General features: G+C 42.1%; 1 protein-coding gene across 4 annotated transcripts in view; it reads right to left on the bottom strand.

Annotated features, from left to right (window-relative positions):
- The window catches only part of KLHL29 (kelch like family member 29), a 388,766-nt gene that overhangs the window by 265,734 nt on the left and 101,372 nt on the right, over positions 1–21,660 (bottom strand). The gene's annotated exons all lie outside the window — the stretch shown is intronic.

Below are 21,660 nucleotides of genomic sequence, written 5' to 3'. Positions count from 1 at the left end.
AAACAAAACCACCTAACCCAAAGCAGAGGCAGTGTTTTAAATCAGAGTTTTGATGTGTTTTAAACCAGAGTTTTAACTTGAGTTCCCTGATCACTTTGTCACAGACATGTTGGGATGGCTATGGGCAAACACAGCCAGAAACTAGGATAGAGAAGTACAAAATTTCATTTTCAGAGATTTCAGGAGATTTGTGGTAAGCAGAGACTGCTCAAGACCCTCAGGGAGGAAAAAAAATTTAAAAAATCAAAACAACTGTGTTCAGGTGTTATGAAGTTCTCCTTGATATTATCACCAACAGGCAGAAAGAAACCTTCCAAAAGCACAGGCTGTGAGGAAAGTGCCTGTGGGGTCTGCAAAACACAGAGACCAGGGAAAGTGCAGAGTTACCAGGCATTTTATAACATACACTTTAATTTCACCAGGAAAGAGTCTGGGACTTCATCAAAGCAAGATATGCAATATATTTGAGTCTTTTTTGTTTCTTTTTTCTTTTCTTTTTTCTTTTCTTTTTTTAATTTTTAATAAAGCCTAGCCTTTGCTTTTCCCTTTTTTACTTGTGACAATCTGAGAAAAAAATGACAAGGAGGTCCGAGAGTTTTTCTCTGTGATTCTAACATTTCACCTAAGGGAGTAAAACTGCAAATGCCTGAAATGGGTTTTTCAGTTAATATATTAGAACCAGTATTAAAAAAATATATTTGAAAATAAACAATTTTCTCCCGCCCATATCACTGCCATACAAATGTATGTGAACATTCCGATTCCAGAACCAAATTTGCCACAATTTTTTTTTTTCCAGAAAGTGGATTTTTACTATCTCAATTTATTCTGAAATTAGGGCCATCCGTACAGAAACTTGCACAACTGTAGTTAAACTAATTTTTTTTGAAGTCCAGTTTAATTACTTTGGTGACAATACCTGCATATCAGCTTTTAGTTTTATAACTAATTAAAAATGAAAAATTTACCTTTTAAAAAGGTCTTTCCTTGAAGTAATTTCCATTTACAACAGGCATCCATTTAGAGTTTCTAGTAAGGGTTAGCTGTCTGCTTCTGCCATGGAGAGAGACTAACGATATCTGCTTTAAATGAAAACTAAACCATCCCTCAAACTGTTCTTACATGCCTTTTCATAGGCATTTTACTTTGTATCTGAAACATTCCCATATATTACAACATACATCAGGGGCACCCAGAGGTTTGGATGACCACTGGTTGACATTTATATGAGAATGAAAGCTAAACAATAAAGCAAATGAAGAAGTAAAATTCAATGTATACCCTACTTTACCCTCCTTGCAGGTTGTACCAGACAGCTGGACTATAAAACTCAATCTGTTTAATTTTCCTTGAAATCTGAAGACAAATTCTAGTAATTTTTGGCAGTTTTTAAAGTACTATTTTTTCCCTTAGTAAAAGCTGTGTGACATGGAAGAATAGAGTCAGATTTGGTTTTTGAAACCTGGATGCAGCTTTGGCTTTAACGAGTCTCCTCTCTCTGTGTCACACCAGTGTATCTCAAGGTTCCTTCCCCAAGTGCATTAAAAATGAGGCTCATGCTACCACTACGCTGTGTCAATTATGTGTATTTTGTCCGAACACTGTGAAAATGATACTGCTATTTCTGATCTGCTGAAGTGGTTTTTAGTTCCTTCCCTTCAATGTAATCCTATACTGATTTCTCAGTACTTGTGAAACCCAAGGTAGGGGAGAAAGGCTGGGGAACAGGTCTAATGTATGCACATCAATTTTTAAATAGTTTTTTTTATGTTCCCTGGGATGAAAGCGCATGCGGCTTGGCTCATTTACGAAAGTCACAACATCCCCAAAAGTCTCCTTCCCCCAGCTACAGCTGTGTCACTGGGGCTGTCTCACTGGAAATCTCAAGTCTTATCAAGGTCAAGGGCTGCCAGGCAGCAGCCTGGTGATCTCTTCAAACTGCTGCCACAGGGATTATTTTCCCAGACTGCTTGCCCTCCCCATTCCCCACTGCCTCAGCGTGTGCATCTCGGCTCTCCATGCCCTTTCGGGCTGTTATCCCCTCCTGGTGTGCTGACTCCCACCTTTGATCAGCCATGTCAGCCCTCACCACAGCACTCCAATGCCACTCACCTGCAGCCCACACTCCTGCAACCTTCAAAGAACAGTTTGTTGTTCAAGGGCACAACAAACCAAACCTTTCCCTCCTTTCAAAATACTTGGTGCCGTGCTCAGAAGATGTGACCATTTGACACAGGATGTGCTCTAGCTCCTGCTTATCCCCTGGAATAATTGCTTTGCTGTGCTCTAGCTCACATGCCATCCTTAGCCATGCCCAGCCCATCTTTCCTGCATTAGACTTTGCACACAGGATACTTGGAGAGAACTTGAATGCTGGTTTTACTCCACATGCACACACCATATAATGTATCGAACCCATGACCTGACTTGGGGGATTTTCTGTTGGATTAAGTAAATAAAATACATAACCAACTATATTTACTACTAATAAAAATAATGTTGAACAAGAGCAGGGGATGCCTTCCTCTGACCCCTTTGCACAACGTAGTAACCTTCTTCTCTGGACACAGCATCCAATCTGGCAGTCAGGAGTTTTGGCTGCTCCAATTCCATCAGCAGCTGACTGACTACAGTGATCTCTGCTGCTCAGCTAAATGTTACTTTGAGCTGCTCCCCAGCATTAAACACTTTTTATCATACAATCACAGAATATGCTGAGCTGGAAAAGACACACAAGAGCTCAACTCCTGGGCCTGCACAGGATCCCCCAAGAGTCACAGCATGTGCCCGAGAGTATTCTGCAAATGCTTCTGGAGCTCTGTCAGGCTTGGTGCTGTGAGCCCTGCCCTGGGGAGCTGCTCCAGTGCCCAGCCACCCTCTGGGTGGAAAGGTTTTTCCTGATACCCAACCTCAACCTCCCTTGACTCCATGTCGTGGCATTTCCTTGAGTCCTCTCTTATTCTAACTCAGTAGTCACTGTCTATTGTGAGATTCATCTATGAAGCTTCCAGACTGTGCTGAGATCTCCTGCCAAAGAAAGGAAACCAAGAGGAGCTGGAGAGCTTGGGGACCACAGTGGCTCCCCAGTATCTACCTGTTGCGTGCCACTCATCTGAGTAGACTGCAGACTGTTCCTGTCTTCAAAATAAAGTAAAAATGAAAAAAAAAAAAACGAAAGTGGAACAGAAATTAAGGAGTGAATGGAAGCTTGTCTGTCTCAGTACTGCACTGTGGCATGCAAAACAAATTCAGATTTACTAAATAAATATAATATTGAGTTCTTATCTTTAAAATACTCTGGGGTGTGTACACACATTAAAAGTAAGTATGATTCTAGGGTAACTACTGATTAGATGTTTCATTTCTGCATTTCACTCTGCTTGGAAAGTACACTGCTCTGTTCCAATTCTATTCATAAGTGGTTTCAGTTTCTGTCTTTCATCCAATGGCACAGCTCTACAGTCATTATTTTTTTAAATATTTAATGTAGCTGAAGTGCTATAATATGGAAGAGGTTTCCAGACTGAAACAACAATTGTAAATATTTTCCTAAAGGAAACCGGAGAAGAGCTCTTGCTTGATCAGAGAAGGCATTTCTTTAGTATGTGGAAAAACTGCTAAGTCCAAACAAAATATCTTCCATTGGTTCAATTTTTCCATTTTGCTAAAAAAATTGTTTTTAAATAGTGAGTTGGAAGAGAGACTTTCAGTGATTAAAACCAAATTTGTAGGCCAAAATCCTGAACATGGCTGTTTCAATACTCTAGCACAGACATTTATTTGTCTGCCTCCCCTGCTAAAGGAAGGAAGGCTCTGCTGGATTACCACAAAAGCATTGCTATGGAGTGAGAAAGGTGAGGTTTCTCCATCCACAGCTTAAAACTACTTGTGAAAAAGAGGTGGGTCACCGCAATTCCTGATGCATTCAGCAGATGCTGTGAGAGAATTATACCAAAGATCACAGCATCTTTTGCAGGAACTGAACTCCCTAAGTCTGGACACAGAAAAGCTTGAAATGCTGGCACATCACTGGAACGACCTTTGACACATGGCAACAGCTGTTAAATTCCAAATCCTTTATTTGACTAAGCCTTAAGGGTCACAGAGTCACATACAACACAGAACTGCAGAGGCTGGGAGGCACCTCTGGAGATAGTTCAGCCCTCCTGTGCCACACAGAGCCAGGTCATGTACAGCAGGTGTCCAAGGGCCATGTCCATTCAGGCTCTGACCATCTCCAAGGACAGACACTCAAGAATCACTCTGGGTAACCTGGTCCAGCATTTAACTCTCCTCATAGTAAAAGGCTTCTTCTAGGTTTAAATGGAATTTCTCAGATTTGCCAGTAATCTGGAGCTGAAATTCGAAGATTTCCTTTATGTTGAGAATGTAAGAACAGCTCAGATTGGCTGCACAGCTCTCCAACAGGAAGGGCCGATTCCATTGCCTAAACACAGGCATTTAGCACCATTTGTGACCCTCCAGGGTATATAAGACATCTTCACAGAGCCAGCAAGGCAAATATGACAACAGACCTACAGGAAACCCATACCCATATGGCATGGCAAGCTGGAAGCACCACGGGAGACCCTGAGCATCTCAAATGGCACTGGATGCCTATGTTGGGCCAACTGAATAGGGACACAAGCATTCCGATTCACAAACTACTCATTTATTTATTTCAAATGCTCTTATGCTTAAACTATTTACAGGGTGACATTTTCAAGTTCTACTCCATGACCACATGGCTACAAACCAAAATTCCCAGCTTTCACCAATGCACTTTTAGCATGATGTCAGAGGAATCCAAAAGAGTGAACAACAGCAACAAATACACAAAATACTGAGACTCAGTTTAGGCATCCTGAGCTGGGTCCTGCAACACATTCTGCCTGAACACGGCTACCACCACTATACTTTGCTTTAATCAGCGTTCTGCAGGTTGCCTTTTGAGCAAGCACCATGGGCTACCAGCAGGCTCTGCAGCCCACACTGCCAGAATCTGTGCCCTGTGACTTTTTCACTCATTCCCTTCAGGACCAAACATCATGGAAACCTGTAACATGATTAGAGAACTACACACTGCTAAGTATTAGTTATAAGATTCACAACCTTGCCTTCAAGTTCATACATATCTCCACATTTAAATACTACAGGTCCACATCTCTTTTTTTTTCCTGCATTCTAAGTCAAATGAATCTCTGTGATGGAGTGGATAATAAGGCTGTGTAAAAAAGCAGAGGTTGCACAGGAGGGGTGAGAGGGCAGAAGAGGAATGTGGACAGGCTGCAAACTGCAACACAGGAGCTGCAGGAACCTCTGAACCTGCCCTGAGGAAATGCAATGCAGAATTACATGTTAAATAACACTGCAGAGCTTTGACACATCTGAGTTTGATTAACGATGCTGGCTTCTTATGGAAGGGCTATGCCTTCCTCTGAAAAACACTCACTCAATGTATTGCTCCCAAATTATAATATTTACTTCTCAGTTGGATCAAGAGGTGTTTTTTTACTGTGCTCCTGCCTGGAGATATTTTTCCCTACTCCACCCTGTGCTTTCTTTTTGATGTAAATATTACTTGAAATTATTGCAGTACAGATGAACAACTATTAATTAAAAGTGAGGAAGATCTATTGCATTAGGCAGTGCTGCTGTAACAGATCAAACAGCTGAAGATATGAGGCACAGTGTGCTGCAATTGGAGGTTTAATGCCTTTTAGATCACAGCCCCATGTGTCTCATGGGTGTCAGGGTGGGCTTGCACCCCACCATGTCTGGGTTCCTTGCCTGCTTGCAGATAAACCTATAACATAAAACCACAGCTTGTGAAGAAGGGTCAGATAAAAACACAGTCTTGCAAGACAGCTGCAAGAAAAAAATATCCAAGCTGATTCTGAAGCAATTTCCTGGCCTTGTGCTCACTCTTACACTTGGCGTTAGGAGGCTTTAGCAGACGATGGTTTCATTACCGGGGGTTTCTCAGCAGTGTGATCCACACTGTGCTGTGGAGAGCTAAGGAAGATTTGCTTTGAGCTCAAGTGACAGATGCTCCAAGACCAAAAGTACAGGGCATCAGAGAGGTAGCCCCCGTGCTGCTGCTGTGCGTTTGCAAATAGCTCTGGGCGCATGTATTGAGAACCTGGATGGCACTCCTTTGCCAGGCTTTTTACTGCGCTGTTCCTGCAAAACTGCTACAAGCCCTATCAAGCGGTTTTAAGCAGCCCTGATGCCTGCAAACATACAGAGTGCTGGCACTTAAGACCAGTCATCTCTTTGCAAAATGCAGAGGGTACCTCACTGTGAGCAGCACGGTATCACCTCGGTGAGATCTGGGCATGAAACCTCAGGAGCAGTCATCAACCTCCACCTACAGCTACACCATAGAGGAGAAAACAAAAATCCCCAGATTAAGCATTTATTAATCAGACAGGAATTCAGATACAAGATTCCTGATTACACATCATGTACAGAAGCAGTAAGCCACAAGGAAAAAATCAATTTCCGAGATTAATAAAATTATCAATCCTGGTCATTAGCAGCTGTTAGGTCTCTAAGACAGATACTGAACTGAGACCACACACATTACACAAATGTTACCTATCAACCATAAAATGGGAACAATCCATTGTTGATTCAGCTCAGATCTGGGGCTAATGATTTGGGGGTTAAAGAGCCATCAGTCTCACAATGGGTTCATTGAGCCAGCCTCTGACAGTCATGTCTGTGGGGGTAATAAACCACTACTTCTGTTCCTAACAAAAAACAGTGGAAGATCATTTATACAGCTGATTTGTTATCTGCCCTTTTTTCCCTGAGTAACACCAAGTGCTGAGAAGCCAAGAACTGTTCCCAACTTGTGTGCTCACATACTTACTGCGGCGACAACTCTGAGCCTCCTCTTCTGAGTGTAAGAAAATGTCTGCACATATGTGAGGCAAAGAGTTATTAATTCTTCACAGCTTCAGCTTCGCTATTTTAAAGCTCACACCAGCTTCAAGCTTGGGCATGCTGATGGCAAATGAGAGTTACATTTCTAATTATCTGCTTCCTTACCAAAATAAATAAAATTTACAGATTCAGGGCTATGTATGCACAAAAAAGATACTGCTATTAGAGACAGGAAGGCTGTGCTAGAACACCCCTAGGCAATCAAAACAATTCCTTTCTCAATGCTCTCTCCTCCTTCCAAAGACCTTCCCATTTATAGCCTGTCACTTACAGACACACTTCCAGCATTTAAAAATACTCCCGGTGTTTGTGGAACCATTTTCCAGAACAAAACGTTATCATTCATCAGGAGCAGAGCTGTTTGCAGTGTGAACAATTCGCTTTCGTTAAGTACCATATGGCTGCCCGTAGGAAAATGCCAACATGTTTCAACTCTACAGCTGGGCCACGGTTCCTTTATTCATCGTGCAGATGGTTGTAATTGACACCACTACTAAAACAGGTCTCGAGCACTTCTGTAGGATCATTAGAGTAATTAGTTATTAAATACAGTTACCATTTTTAGAAGGAAGGTTTTAAGACTTGGCATGTAAAATGCAATATTTTGTTATAATGAAAGAGACAGGCTAAATGTTACAGGGAGGGGTAAAGCTTATGTGATCCTTTTTAGTATTTTATCCGAGAGGCTATGGAAATTGCTAGAGCAAAGTGAAGCACACAAAATTATTTGCTAAGGAAATCAGCTGAAACCAGGAGTATTCTTAAATAACCTCCTTGTGCCACTGCATACTAAATTTCTGCAGAAAACAAACCCAAAATTCTAGGGGGGTAAAGTGAAACAAAAAATTTCACCACTGAACCCAACCTTTAATGACGGATATTGAGTACAAAAAAGATGACTACTGATTCTGTATTCTTGATATTCTGATGCACGTATTTTCAGGATTAAAATGTGTTTTTTTAATGGAGTTTCAGGGTCAAATGAATGCATATTATTATATGTAATAGGTCTGCAGAGTAGCAAGACGAGATTGGCTAAAGCTCCTTTCACTTGTAGACCAGTAAAAATTCCTTGTAATAGAAAACTGGATTTGTTTTTGAATAAGATGTTTGGGTAAAGCCTCACAATAAATCTCAGTGGGGAAATGCTATCATTGGAGTCACAAAGTCACATCTCAAAACTCAAACCTTCAGCAAGGAAACATGCAGCCTTAAAGAGCAGAATTATACATGGCTTTTGAGTGCTGCTGGTCTTCAGAGACAAGAGGAGTCAGAACAAGCAGGCTAGGATAGCAAAACTGCTACTGGTAATTGCAGTGACTTCTACTCCAACAAAAACTCAAGTTTTTCATTACAAACTGAATACTGGGTGTTCCAGACTCTATTTTAAACATTCATTGCAGGCATAAATCTGGTAAGGGCTCTCAGACACAACCTAGTATTTTCTTTCATGGTTGATGAAAATAATCTAGAATTGAGGGCCTCGACTGTACTCTACAAAAATACTGAAAAAATACCACTGAGAGATCATGTTATAAACCTCCTCTAAAAAGAATTAGGTTAGAAAGCAGAAAACTTCTAACCACAATACAGGAGAAGAGGGGAATAGCTTCCAAAAGCAGTTTTAAGCTGAAGAGTTTCACAAGGGAACACAGGAAGTTCATGACATGGATCTTTCTCTTAGCCAGGACTTGGAGGCTCAGGAGCTCTTCTCAGGCTGCCTGTTTCCATGCATTCCAATTTTCAAATTAGATTGAGTTAAAGCACATTACATACAACTTTCATAATGAATATCAGAAAACCTTTATATAGCACAGTAGACAGCAACGCCATTTGCTAAGTAAAAATAAATGCTGTTAAAGTGAGGTTATTTATCTCAGCTGGCCTCTCCTGAGTGCTTGCTGCTGGATGGGGTTTTGCAACTCTTTTAGAAGAGCTGTCGAGCAGAGACTGTGAACCCCATGGTGAGGCTGATGGTAACTATCCTGGGAGCAGCAGCACTCACCCCAGCTATCCCGGCCAAATTTGTCTTCTGATGACAGATGGCAGATAACCTTCTGCCCACCTGCATTCCTCACAGAGGTTCAGCTGAAGGTGGGGCTCCTGCAGTGCCCACCCTGCACAGTCCCACAGGGTGGCTGGGTGCTGCTCCAAGGAACCCTGTGCTGCTCCTCTGTGGGAACTCAGTGTCTGCCGTGCCATGCTCCTGAGCCAAATGACTGCCACCTAGACAATTCATACTGTTGGTGCACGCTTTTCTTTAAGTTATGCATTTGCTTATTAAAAATTGCTAATTTTTTTGTGTCTTTGCATAAAAAGGACTTTAAAATGTAGATTTTCAGCTTTGCATAATAAACTTTTTTAGCAAGTCTCAATTCCCCAAGCAGAAAATTATGGCAGGATTTTTAGCATAAACACATATTTCTCGCATGCAGAAGCTGAATTGCCTGATGTCAGAAATATCAGTTCTGGGTATTCTACTATTTAGTTGGAAGCTATTATGTGTTTTTCAAAGTTTCTAGCAACTTTCTATCAACTAGATCTCAAGAGTTTATATGGTTATGATAATCAATATTAAACAGAGCTATCATGGTAGGAGAATTCTAATATTCAAGCCACCCCTTCCTCCTTTAGAAGAGGCTGGGGAAATCAATACTCCATTGCTAAGAAGGGGTTATCATAAATTACCAACTGAGCATTAGATTTCTATGCAATGTCGCAGTTATGCAGTTGAATAAATCCTTCAGTATATAGGAAAAATATAAAGAGTAAGTAAAGCCAGTACTGCTGTTTCTACTATAAAACAGAGAAATTCAATCAAAAATTATTCACTAAATAAAATCTGAAAATGCACAGAAAACTTGGCTTATAAAGAACAGGCTCAAGAAGCATGATGTTATCAAGAAGGAGGTTAACAAGGCTGTTGATCAACATCTCTAAACACAGGTCTTTAATCCATCGGAAGATTCAGTGGGAAGACAAAACCAAAATTAAAGGCAAGACAGAAATAGTTAATACATATTAAATACCAGTTGGTTTCATGTAGTAATTAATCACTGGGAAAAAAAAACATAAGGATGGTGTGGACTTTTAATCGCTCAGAATTTGTAAACCAGACAAGTTAATGTCCTAGAAGATCTGCTGTAGCTCAGACAGAAATTAAGGGTTTGAGGCAGAGATTAACAGGAAAGTACATTAGACTTTCTAATCATTAGGATGTTGATTAGGTTTGTGCTTTGGGATTTGGATCAGGCCCTCAAAAATAGATTGAGAGGCATTTTGTTTTTATTGGGGTTTTGGGGTTGTTTTTTCCTTTTAGTCTTTATTATTCCTATTGGAGAGTTAATGCAGAAACCTGGTAAAATGGTGCTTTCAAATCTGATTTCCCATTTTCAATTTGAACTTTATTCAGGATACATTTATACACATTTGTACGCTGCTAACATTCGCAAGGTGCAAAAACAGCTGAGATAAAGACATAAAACATGCTAGTGTGTAAGCTGAAATTTCAGTGATTTATTCCAGGATGGAGATGCATCAGCAGTGACTGGACATAGTGAGCTGAGAGCCCTTCCAAGCCTGGCATTCCCACAGCCTTACAGCCTGAAAACTTCATGGAGAACTTCCAACATCTCTCTGCTTTCTTAAAATGATGTCTGATCTGAGACACAAAACAGTGAGGCACATTCACCTCTGCATCTTCAGGTTGTTGACGTATAACTGACAATTTGACTACCTGCAAAATGTTTCTCAGGCCATGGACAGGAAATTAGAAGGGGAAGGAAAAAGATCATGTCTCATCTGAGCAAATTAGTACAGGAGATAACAGGGAAAGAGCCCAGATTTAGACCCTTGTTACCTGAACATTCAAGGCTTACTATTCTGACATTAATTCCAAATTTGAGGTCTAATTGACCCCAAAACAATGTAACTTTTTAAATGATTATAGCGTGAACACAGCTTGAAATCAGCATGGAACTAGAAGTGTTAACACAAAAGAAAGCCAACTTTAAAAAAAATAAATAGTACCATTATGGCCCCTTTATAATGTCAGAAGGAAGTTGTTAAGCTGTCATTCCACAGATGTTCATCCACACATATACAAGAACACAAACAATTCTCATGGGATCCCTAACTTCATGTGTGGCATACATAAACGTTAAAACTCTTCCATCATCACACATTTCCCCTTCCTCCTGCTGCGATAACAACATGGGGAATAAAAGCACACTACTTCCAAAAAAAGACTAATCGAGCTCAGAATACATGGACCAGCCCAAGAAAGAGCTAATGAAAAAGCACGGCCAACCTGGAAATGCAAAAGAAAAACTACACTGAAATTACAGAGGGAAAAAAATACTGGCTTATACAGGTACAGCAATTATTCTAAACTACTACAGGTCTGCATATTCACATCTGTTCTGATGGATGTTTCTTTGTCTTTAAAATAAGAGAATAGCAACAATTTTACTATATAATTATCTTTTTTCCTTTCAATAAAAGTTGATTTTTTTAAATTGCAGGTAAAATGACAAAAGTCAGCCATTTAGGCAAAACAGCATAGAATTAATGTCCTGGTTTAAAACACTAGCAAACAGTAATAGGCTTCTCTACAAAATCTTCTGAGCATCAACATCTTTTTGTCCTTGCTGGTGATACCACAAAGATCACGAGGGAAACAGAATGCTTCTCCTTGTACTCAGGACAAAAGTGGTAGAATTTGGGAGAATTTCTCATCAGGGGAGTTTGGAAGCAGTTTGTTGTTTTGTTTTGTTTTTTACTTCTTAATGTAGGAAATTAATGAGGAAAGTTGGACATTGTATCTTCAAATTTGGCTATTTCATCAAGTTGTGTGGTTGTTCAATGAGAGCAGACTGCAAGGCTAAGTCCTCAAATGACTTCAGCTACCCTGTCATAAAAATTACTATTTCTAGATAACAAAAGATGCTCTCATCAGTGAAAGAGAAAAGCTGTAGCTGGAAAAATATCCCCGTAGGAAGATTTGAAGAAAAGACTGTAACAACAGTTGACCAGAAAACAAGATGTGTATTTTGCTGCAGAAAAATCCCCATTGCCTATGATCAAAAAGCAGCTGAACCCCAAACCCGATGGCTTCTTTAGTTTACATATTCCCAGTTTTCTGCTCCCTGTCATTTTGATCCAGTACAAATTTTGCCTCTCCTTCAGTGTTTATTAACTTCATATCCTGTAGCAGCTGGGACTGTATGAATAACAGGGTTTAGACATTGGTGGCTAACCAAAATAAAGCATAAAGCAAAAGAATGGTTTTGTTGTTTTTTTTTTTGTTTTTTTTTTTACATAAAGCATAAGAATGGTTTTGGTCTTTTTTTGGTTTTTTTTTTTTTTTTTTTTTTTTTTTAATAAGAAAATGTTTGGTTTGGCTCAGTTTTAGTAAAAATGGAGAAAAACTTTCTTGGGTGGGTCCTTCCCAGATTTCTGCTTTGGAAGCATCTCTGCTCTGTGTAAAGGTGGGGGACAGCCAGCAGCAACACCAGTGGCCCTGATCCTGAGGCTGAGAAGTCTCCCATTTGCTCCAACTCTATAAATGCAGAAACACTGCATTTATGGATGGAAACCAGAACAGCTTTACTGGCAGAGACTGACAGAGGGTGTCTGGTGCTCGGCGAGAGGTGTGAGATCTCCCTTCACATCCCGTCACGGACCCACAGAGAGCAGCCACCTCCGTCTGGCTCTTTGGGGTTTTTCATGAATGGCACTGAACTGTCCTTTTATCAGAGATTTTAGTCAGCCCAGTGCTGTCAGCAGTATCAACACTGACGTACAGAGGTGTGAGTGCAGCAGCCTGGTTAACCCCAGCAGGCCGCTCAGCCCCACACAACCACTGCCCCTGGGAGGGTGGAGGAGAGATCAGACGGGTAAAAGTGAAAAATCATGGACTGAGATAAAGACAGTGTAACAGGGAAAGCAAAACCCCTGCACAGAAGCAAAGCAAAACAAGGAATGAATTCACCCCTTCCCATGGGCAGGCAGGTGTTCAGCCATCCCCAGGAGAGCAGGGTCCCTTCACGTGCAACAGTGACTTGGCAAGACAAATCCCATCACTCTGAACATCCCCTCTTCCTTCTTCCCCTCAGCTTTACATGCTGAGCATGTAAACATGGTCTGGGATATCCCTGGGATCAGCTGGGGTCAGCTGTCCCAGCTGTGTCCCCTCCCAGCTCCTTGTCCACCCCCAGCCTCCTCGCTGCCGGGGTGAGGCGCAGAAATGGCTCTGACTCTGTGCAAGCCCTGCCCAGCAATAATGAAAACATCCCTGTGCTATCAGCACTGTTTTCAGCACAAACAAAACACAGCCCCATACCAGCTATTCTGAAGAATATTAACTCTATCCCAGCCCAAACCAGCACAGCTAAGGAGTATTTCCCTGCTCTGCAGCATCAAAGTGAAATTTATAGCCTCCCTCCTCTCAGCGAGAGCACAGAGCCGTGAGCTCAGCATACCCTCACAGCAGGTGGGAAAGCTGAACATCCAACCAGCCCAAAATCTCTAACAACAGCTAATAAGGCCTTGAGAAACTCTGATGTGAGGATGGCGATGTTGTCCAAGCTTTTATCAAAGGGCAAGTAATAGTCTTGTTGACTGAGATGCTCATGACACAGAGGGAGCAGGTGAATTTTACTTGGTGAGACTACAGAGGAGAAAAATCTTTCCTAGTGGCTCGTAAGGCTGAGCTAGGCTTCAGCAAAAACAGCGGGTTTTTTAATGTCTTGTGATAAAATAAAAAACCTGTTGGTTGATATCAAACTTGCAAAAGTAGGGAAAAGGAAAAAAAAAAAAAAGCTGAAAAAGGAGATTAGAAACTGCAGTTTTGTAATGTAATGTTGTAATGTGATGTAATATTGCCCAAAGCTATCTGGAAGTTACAATTGTAACTAATCAATGAATGCAAACAACTTTCTCCTTAATAAGAATTACGAGCTCAGGAGAGCCAAAAATAATGTTCAAATATTTTATATCTGAGTTTTCACTTTAAAATGCTATTACCAAAAGTCAGCACCATACAAACCAGAGAAAAATCTTCACACAGTCTAACAACTTGATGAGCCTTTTAACAAATGACCAAGTCTACTGTTCACTAGAAATTAAATCTTTCTTTTAAGGTTTGGCTTTTCTTGAAGCGGTAGAGATGAAAATGAAAATAACAACTCGGGAGGAGAGGGAAGCAAAGCAAGATATTATCTGGGAAAGAAGAGGAAGAGAAAAACTACTGGATAGTCCTCTGCTTTTAATTTACAGTTTAAGTATTTATAGACAGCAAGGGTCACTGGTAGTCTCACTAATAAACCAACAGCAGGTGGTTGAAACTGTACATCTAGAATTTAATTTATTTTTATTGATGACGAATAAATTCAGTGAATCAATGCCAATGTAATATAGTGTCTGCACAGAAATATGAAAAAAAAAGTTTATAAAAAACAACTCTCAGAAATTACAAAGGGAAAATGCCACTACGACTGTATCTGAGTCTATCTACACTACCCAGATTTAACTCTATATTTAAAGCCTTTATGGTGGAGTTTTCTGCCTTGCAGCTGGTTTGGTTTTTTTTGGGTTTTGTTGTTTGGTTTGTGTTTTTTTTTTTTTTTTTTAAGCAATCACAAAAATATATGTATTTTTGCCTGTATTTTTTTTTGTACAAGAATTAAACCCCCAGCTTTGCTGACTGTTCCTTCCCTGCTTACTCACTGGTATGTCTTCATGACCTCCCTGTCTCCCTCACACCCGAATTAGCAGCACCACGTTATCTGATACAGAATCTCATGTTTCACTATTTAATAGGTTTGTGCTCATTATCCACTACAGCCACTTGCAGTAAGGCCCCAGCCACAGTGCCAGTTCCTCCTGGAAGCACTCAGCCTCTCAACAGTGAATAAAAACCCTGCACATCTGAAGCACCAATATGTGAGTAAGCAAGCACTGCAACTGGTGGCTGCCATCACAGCATCACAGCTAAAGCATGTGAAGATGGTGGTTAAACAAATATAGGATGCCTTACTCTGCAAATATAGGATGATGATGCTCTGGAGGTTTCTAAAAATGATCTGAAGCTTAAAGCACTTGTTTTGAGCTGCAGAAGAAAAATAACCACTGAAGAGCCCCACTCCAGTGTAATTTTCTTGGTAGAGCCAGGGTTTTTTAATATATATGTCTGTGTGTATGAGACAAGTAAAACTAGAAATAAATAAAAGTAGCTATTTACAGAGTCTAAATTGGCTCTTAAAATGCAAGGCTCCTTTGTGTGGCTGTATCACTACATCCATGAGAAGCAGACTCCGGAGTGGGTCTGACCACCATTCAGATCCTTCCTCAGCTCAGGGAAATCTGATTCAGAAACTCAGGCAAGATTATGGATCTTGCCTGTCCATCACAGAAGATTTTGCTCTGGAAGCAGCACTTCATGGCAGGACACCATCTATCTGTAAGATGCTGAGCAAACGAAAGAAAAAGGTGTTTCAGTGCATGTGAATAAACAGTATGAAAGTAAAGGTCACGTTTGGAGTTTTAAACTGTGAAGTCTTACAGAGCACTGAAAAGGTTTCCTGGGACACCCAGAACAAACCATCTCATTCCCATCCCATCGCACTCACTGCCAGCTGGGGTTAACCATGTGTGGTTTGGCAGAAGGCAGAGCACAAACAGAAAGCCTGGCACCAGGAAAACCTCACAAGGAAGTGGCACAACAGCACAGTGATGCATGTCCCCAGAGCTCTCTGCAGCCTCTCTGCACTGCTGCCCACCAGGGAGAGGAGCAACGATGCCCTGTCTTACTTCTGTACACACCAGCTTCTGGGAGAGTCTGACATCATCCTCTCATGAAAGTCACCACTGGAATGTGGCTTTTTTTTCCCTTGTTTTTGTCCTGCCCTTCCCAGAACTAATACCTAGAGACAGAAAAGCAAGGTCGCAAACGTGACACTGCTCTGCCCAGCAAGTGGGCACAGATATACTGGCTTTACACAGCTGGGGCAGGGCAGCGGCTACCCCTGTTGGCTCTGCACAGTTCAGGCCATGCCTTTAACTTGTCTCTTGTGTAAATCTGGCAGTGAGAGCAGGCAGGGAAAAAGAGCAGCTCCGTTGAGCTCCCTATGGCTGTGGCACAGCAATCCTGCCTTGCACCACAATGCGCAGTGACAGTGGGAACACTTCGACAAGGATGTAAACTAATCTGGCTTGCACCAAGCAAACACTGGGCTTTCCCCTCCTTCCTGGGCAGCAAAAGCCCTGTAAAAGCAGGCTCTGGGCACAGGCAAGCAGCAGGGAGCTTCAAGGCTGCACAGATGTGCTGCAGCCACATGGCCATCAGTCCCCAGCGCAGAGCAGGCGGCAGCACCCGAGGGCACAGGGAGAATCAGCGTCCTGCTGCAGATCCGTCCCCAGCTCCCAGGATTTCAGGCCACTGGAACTCGCTGTGTCTGGTATTTCTGAGCTGCTCCTGAGCTGGCCCGAGGTCAGAAAGCACACCAGCTTCTTGGCTTGCAGCAGCCAGCACAGACCAAGCACCAGCTCTGCACCACACCCATTGCAGTGACTTCCCAGAGCGTCACTCAAATTGAGAGACCAAGGGAAAAAAAACCAAAAAACCCCACTCTTGGGTAGCCAGGTATGAATACTGAAACACAACCAGTGCTGAGAAATCATTACCTGGCCCAAATATTGCAGCAGCTACTTTTTGAAAGCATAAATTAAAGAAATGAATAGGATTTTCAGTCCTTTCTTTCTCCCTTTTCCCTGTTCAAAAAGAAGCCCTGGGTCAGTGACCAGCACTGGCCACACAGAAACTCTAAAGGCAGGGCATTAGGCTGCTCACAGAAAATGTACAGACATATTTTTAAGAGAACAGTACCATTTTCTTTCTTTCATCAAACAGACCTGCTGAAGACCCAGATTTGCTGCACACTTTCCACTAGATCAGGGTGCTCAAAGCTCCATCCTGCCTGTCCATGAACACTTTCCTCATAGCAACTGCCCTGGATCTGACACAGCCTCATGGGTCAGATATGAGCAACACAATCTCTGATGAGGGTTAATCAAATGTTAAAAAGCCTGTATTGCAAGACTTTTCCTATCTTTTACTCAAAGAAGCAAAATTCCAATGCAAATCCCCATTTTTGTGCTTTTCACACTCATCATTGGTTGCACCCATGAGCTACAGCTTCCTCCGGACTGTGGGAAAATAGCTGGTGTCACCATGGGTCCCCAGTGGACACCCATCATCGGGGTCCTTGCTCTTTTGCATGGAAAACATGGCACATGAAGGATGATGAACACAATGTCAAGCCACTTCCACAACAGGCACTGTATGCAGGAGCTAGGAAATGCTACTAAATCCAACAAAATAGTGCCCAGGACAGCTCACTGTCCATTTAAGTCATGCGTCTGTTGGCAGCAGACTGGGGACTGTCTGTCAGACCAACCCTGACAGTGGAACTGTTTGCCTAGAATCCAGAGCTTCTGGTGAAAAGCAATGTCCTGTAACCTGAACAACAACACTTCCACTTGGAAAAAAAATTCACGCATTTTCTATTTTATTCAAAATTCTGCCATACGCACATTACTTATTTATTGGTTTATTTATTCAGAAGGTATAGTATGTAGCTGGAAACTCTGTGACCTGTGTTCCCCTGCTAGAGAAACACCTATCACAGTCTCCCTTGTGCTGCTCCTGGCTAAGCTGGAAGGCTGTAATTCATCCCTACTTTTGTTGACCTTTCTGCCACTTTCCTGGCTCTGATATTTTCCTCTCCCTTGTCTCGCTTCTCTTTCCAGGGCTGCTTTTTCAGCATCTTCTCAAAGAGAGAAGATAAACAGGGGAGGCTCTTCAGAGCCAGAGTCCAGGGTGACTAGAGGGGACCAAGAGCAGATCACAAGCAGCCAGCACAGCTCGTGCGTGGGCTCAGTGTTTCCAAATGATTAGAGAGGGGATGTCTGGAGCCACAGCAGTGGGGTATGGGATGGCTCATGCATATGCAGCTCCCAGCCTGTGTGCACAGGAGCCAGGTGTGTGCTTCAAATCACACTAAGAAGGACTTCAGCTCAAGGACTCTCATTTTTTATTTCCCACTGTGCCTAACCCCAGCAGGGTGAGTGCTGACTTCTCATGTTTACAAGGAAAAAGAGACAACAGAAATACAAATGGCCACTTGTGGGATGCTTCAAAGCTACCAGACTCTGCTTTTATATGGAAAACACAAAAAAAGGATGACAGGTTGTAAGAGGACAGTAAGTGGAAGGTAGCAAAATCAGGAAAATGGAAAGAAAAGGTAAAAAACCAAAGTCAGGAAAATGTGGTAGAGAGCAAAACATGAACTGCAGCTGGGTGGAATACCCTATGAATCTGTCAGACCAAGAATCTGACAGAAGTTACTGGAAATCACTGGAAGTGCAGGGCTGCATGTGATGAGAAAGCAAAATTGTTGTTAAAAGCGGCTAATAAGAAAGTGAAAAGCAGGAAATCAGTGGGGGACTTGCAGTTTGTGCCTCATGGCTTCACAGCAGCTGGGTAGCAGGGGAGGAAAAACAGGCAAATCCCACATAAGAATGGCTGTGAAGGAAAGTTATTATAAGCAAAAAGGAGAAAAAGAGCCTTGGATGGTTAAAATCATAGAATATGCAGGAAGGAAACCTACATCATGGACCAGAGAATGCGATCAGAAAAGAAAGTCTGCTAAAGCACCAAGGTGCAAGAAGATGCCACTGTCAAAGAAGAGAAAGTTCATTACAGTTTGAAGGTCAGGTCAAGGTCAAAGCACAAAACCAGAAAAAACCAGGAAAGAAATGGCATACAAAAATCATCAGAAGCCATGAGGGTAAGTGCTGCCAATGGAGAAAGAAAACAAGAAGGAAGAAGAACCAAGCATGGTGCTGAGGAGAAGGAGAAATGGGATGCTGAAGCAAGCAGCAGTAGGAGCTGCTGAAAAGAGTAAGAGCAGAGAGACAGATGCTCACCAGCATCTGCAGGCAGCACAAACCTCAGCTTATGCTGGAAAACATTTCACTGTTCCAGAAGAGATAATTTCTTCTGGTACCTGATATAATTTCTTCCCTTTCCGAATACAGAATTGGTGCACTTTTAAACAGGATTTAAACCTAGTAGCAGCAAGTGTTAATATTTATATAACTAAGTGGCCTTAAGCCAGTGGAAAAACTATACACTGAAAAATGTGTGATTATCTGATATTTGATAAAGGTATTAGAGGTTACCAAGTTTTTTTAATGACTTTATGTCATTAAGTAATGATTCTTTCAAAAGCAATGAGGAGCAGGCACTAGCTGAGGGCAGTAATTAGAAAGCCCTTCTTCAAAGCATAAAAAAATACCATGGTCCACCTTGCAGGACTGGCCATGGGTACTGACAGACCAACCTGCTCCAGAGGCAGCTGGCAAATGCCCAGCAAAACCCAGCCAGGCTCCTGGGAAGCTGGACAAGCAACAAGCCTGCTGTTAGTCCTCCTACAACACTGCATTGCCCCAAATGCCTGTATTGTCCAAGAACCTTGGGGATCTGGATCTAGAGCAAATTGCTACTGCAGCAATACGAGCTTGCTAGTCTGTGAGAAGAAGAGGAAAAATATCGGTCTTCCTTAGCTTCTAGGAAAACAAAAAAGCTAAATCCAGCAAAGGAAAATGAAGAATGAGAATGTGGATAGAACAATGAGAAAAATCTTGCCAAAAAAGCTTTTCTGTTTCACTACTAAGATTTTTTAAAAAATTCCTTAATAATAGATATGATTTAGATGAAAAAGCTCTCAACTTGCCTTTGGATATCCCTCTTCATCTTCTGCATAAACTCAAGCCCATCCATGCATACGCTCACCAAGATGTTTTGCAGGAGGAGATGTGTGAAGAGCTTTGCCTGGAGGGACCAGGTCTTCAGCTCCAAGTCAGATCCCCTGGCTCTGGCACTGTGTTTCCCTGTCACAGCGCTCTGCTCTGCTAGCAGCTGAGTATAATGCACTAAAATCCTAATCTCTAAAGCACTGTGTGCCAGGGCTTCAGAGATCAGCATTTCAGTCAGTTTTACTTTGCTGCTGCCATTGCACACAAGAGAGTGACACAGCGGGGGAAAAGCAACACAATGTGCAGTGATGGAGAGGCACACTCGGCTGGGAGGGGCAGGGGCAAGAGCATGGTAATGCAATATAAAGGCATAGGGAAAATAAAAGAAAGAAATGGGGGAAAATAGGACTATTGTGCATGAATGGGAATCTTAGGCCCTCTCCTTCCCAGCAGCCCTAACAGCAGGATGTCTCCAGCCTCAATAAATCCGGTGTTTTCTGAGCAAAGCCTTGAATGACCTGAAGGGTTTTTTTCCTATCTCTTTCCTTGAAAATGGAAAGATTAGGAAATCTCTGCTACAACCCGTCTGTGCATGTGAGTATCTGTGAATATTTTAAGATTACTCCCTCCTGCCTCTACCATGTGCTTTAAAATTAAAAACAAAATGATACTGCAGAAGCTGAAGGAGCTGAAATCTGACCCAGGTACTATCAGAGTGCAGGCTATTCTGTCACCCAGAGCTAGTCTGGCACAGTGCACACAGGGACACAAATACTCAACTGACCAAGCAGAACACTTCCAACTTCAAGGCACAATGGCCACAGCTAAGGGGAAAAAGCAACACCTCACAGTAATAAATTCTATAACCAAACACTAAAATAGTCAGGAGAATCAAAAATAACTGGGCAATAATTTTAATATTACAGAGTTCATGGCACGTTAACTATTGAAACCCGCTTGGGGCAAAGCCTCATTTCCATCAATCAGAAGAGCAGAGTAATTTAAGAAAGTCTTTCATGCTATCAACTTTGACAGCATCTTAATGTCTTTGCTAAACCAGCACGGCCAATCCGTGCCACCAAAATCTACTTCACGGTACCTATGTCAGGCTACAGTACCGTTACATGGGATTAGTGCAACACACTGATAATGCTCTTTGGAATAAAAGCTGATTGAACTTTGCCCCTTAAGAGCGTTTAGACAGTCTAGTGGTCTGCTAACCCACATGGGCTTGTCCAGAGTTCCTCCACTACAGACAGACAGAGAGCATCTCTGAGCCTCTTCTGCAATCCCCTCCTCATCCTCACTTATCTGCCACGCACCTAAGGAAATGCCCATCATCCTCCCCCCAGAAGCTGCTTTAGAAGTTGCTGTGTAAATTCTGTATCAGTTGATGTCCCTTTTGTAATCCTGCAGAAGGATATTACCTTTTATATCAGAGTGTTCTGACAGATATGCTCCTGCAGATTTAGTGTCTGTGGTTTAAAACATTATTGCTCTGGCCTTCTGCAAAGGTTACTGCTCTCAGATCAACAGTAGCCAAACGGGATGTGTGTCTCTCCCCCAGGTAGAGGGGGTAAAGGTAAAGGTGGATTTGAAATAACCTATCAACTACAGAGCGACAGCACTGAGATACCAGAAGAGCAGCTGCTGCCAGCGCAGGAATTATCATAGAGAGGCATGGTGAGAACATCTGAAAACTCCTAGCAAGGTGCATCAAAAAACAGCTGCCAAGTGGGAAGTCAAAATTCCTAGGGGAAAGCTATTTTATGGAGTTCCTACATCTCCCCAACTCTCTACTGTCTTGTTCCTATCCTTGTATACCATTGTATCATCCCTCAGTTTGAGCTACAGCAATCACCCGCGGGTCATCCTGCGAAGTGGTGAACT

The sequence above is a fragment of the Pyrgilauda ruficollis genome, unplaced genomic scaffold (genome assembly GCF_017590135.1).
Source record: "Pyrgilauda ruficollis isolate IOZ18807 unplaced genomic scaffold, ASM1759013v1 scaffold54, whole genome shotgun sequence".
Lineage (NCBI taxonomy): Eukaryota > Metazoa > Chordata > Aves > Passeriformes > Passeridae > Pyrgilauda > Pyrgilauda ruficollis.
This window is presented reverse-complemented; position numbering and strand designations above follow the sequence as displayed.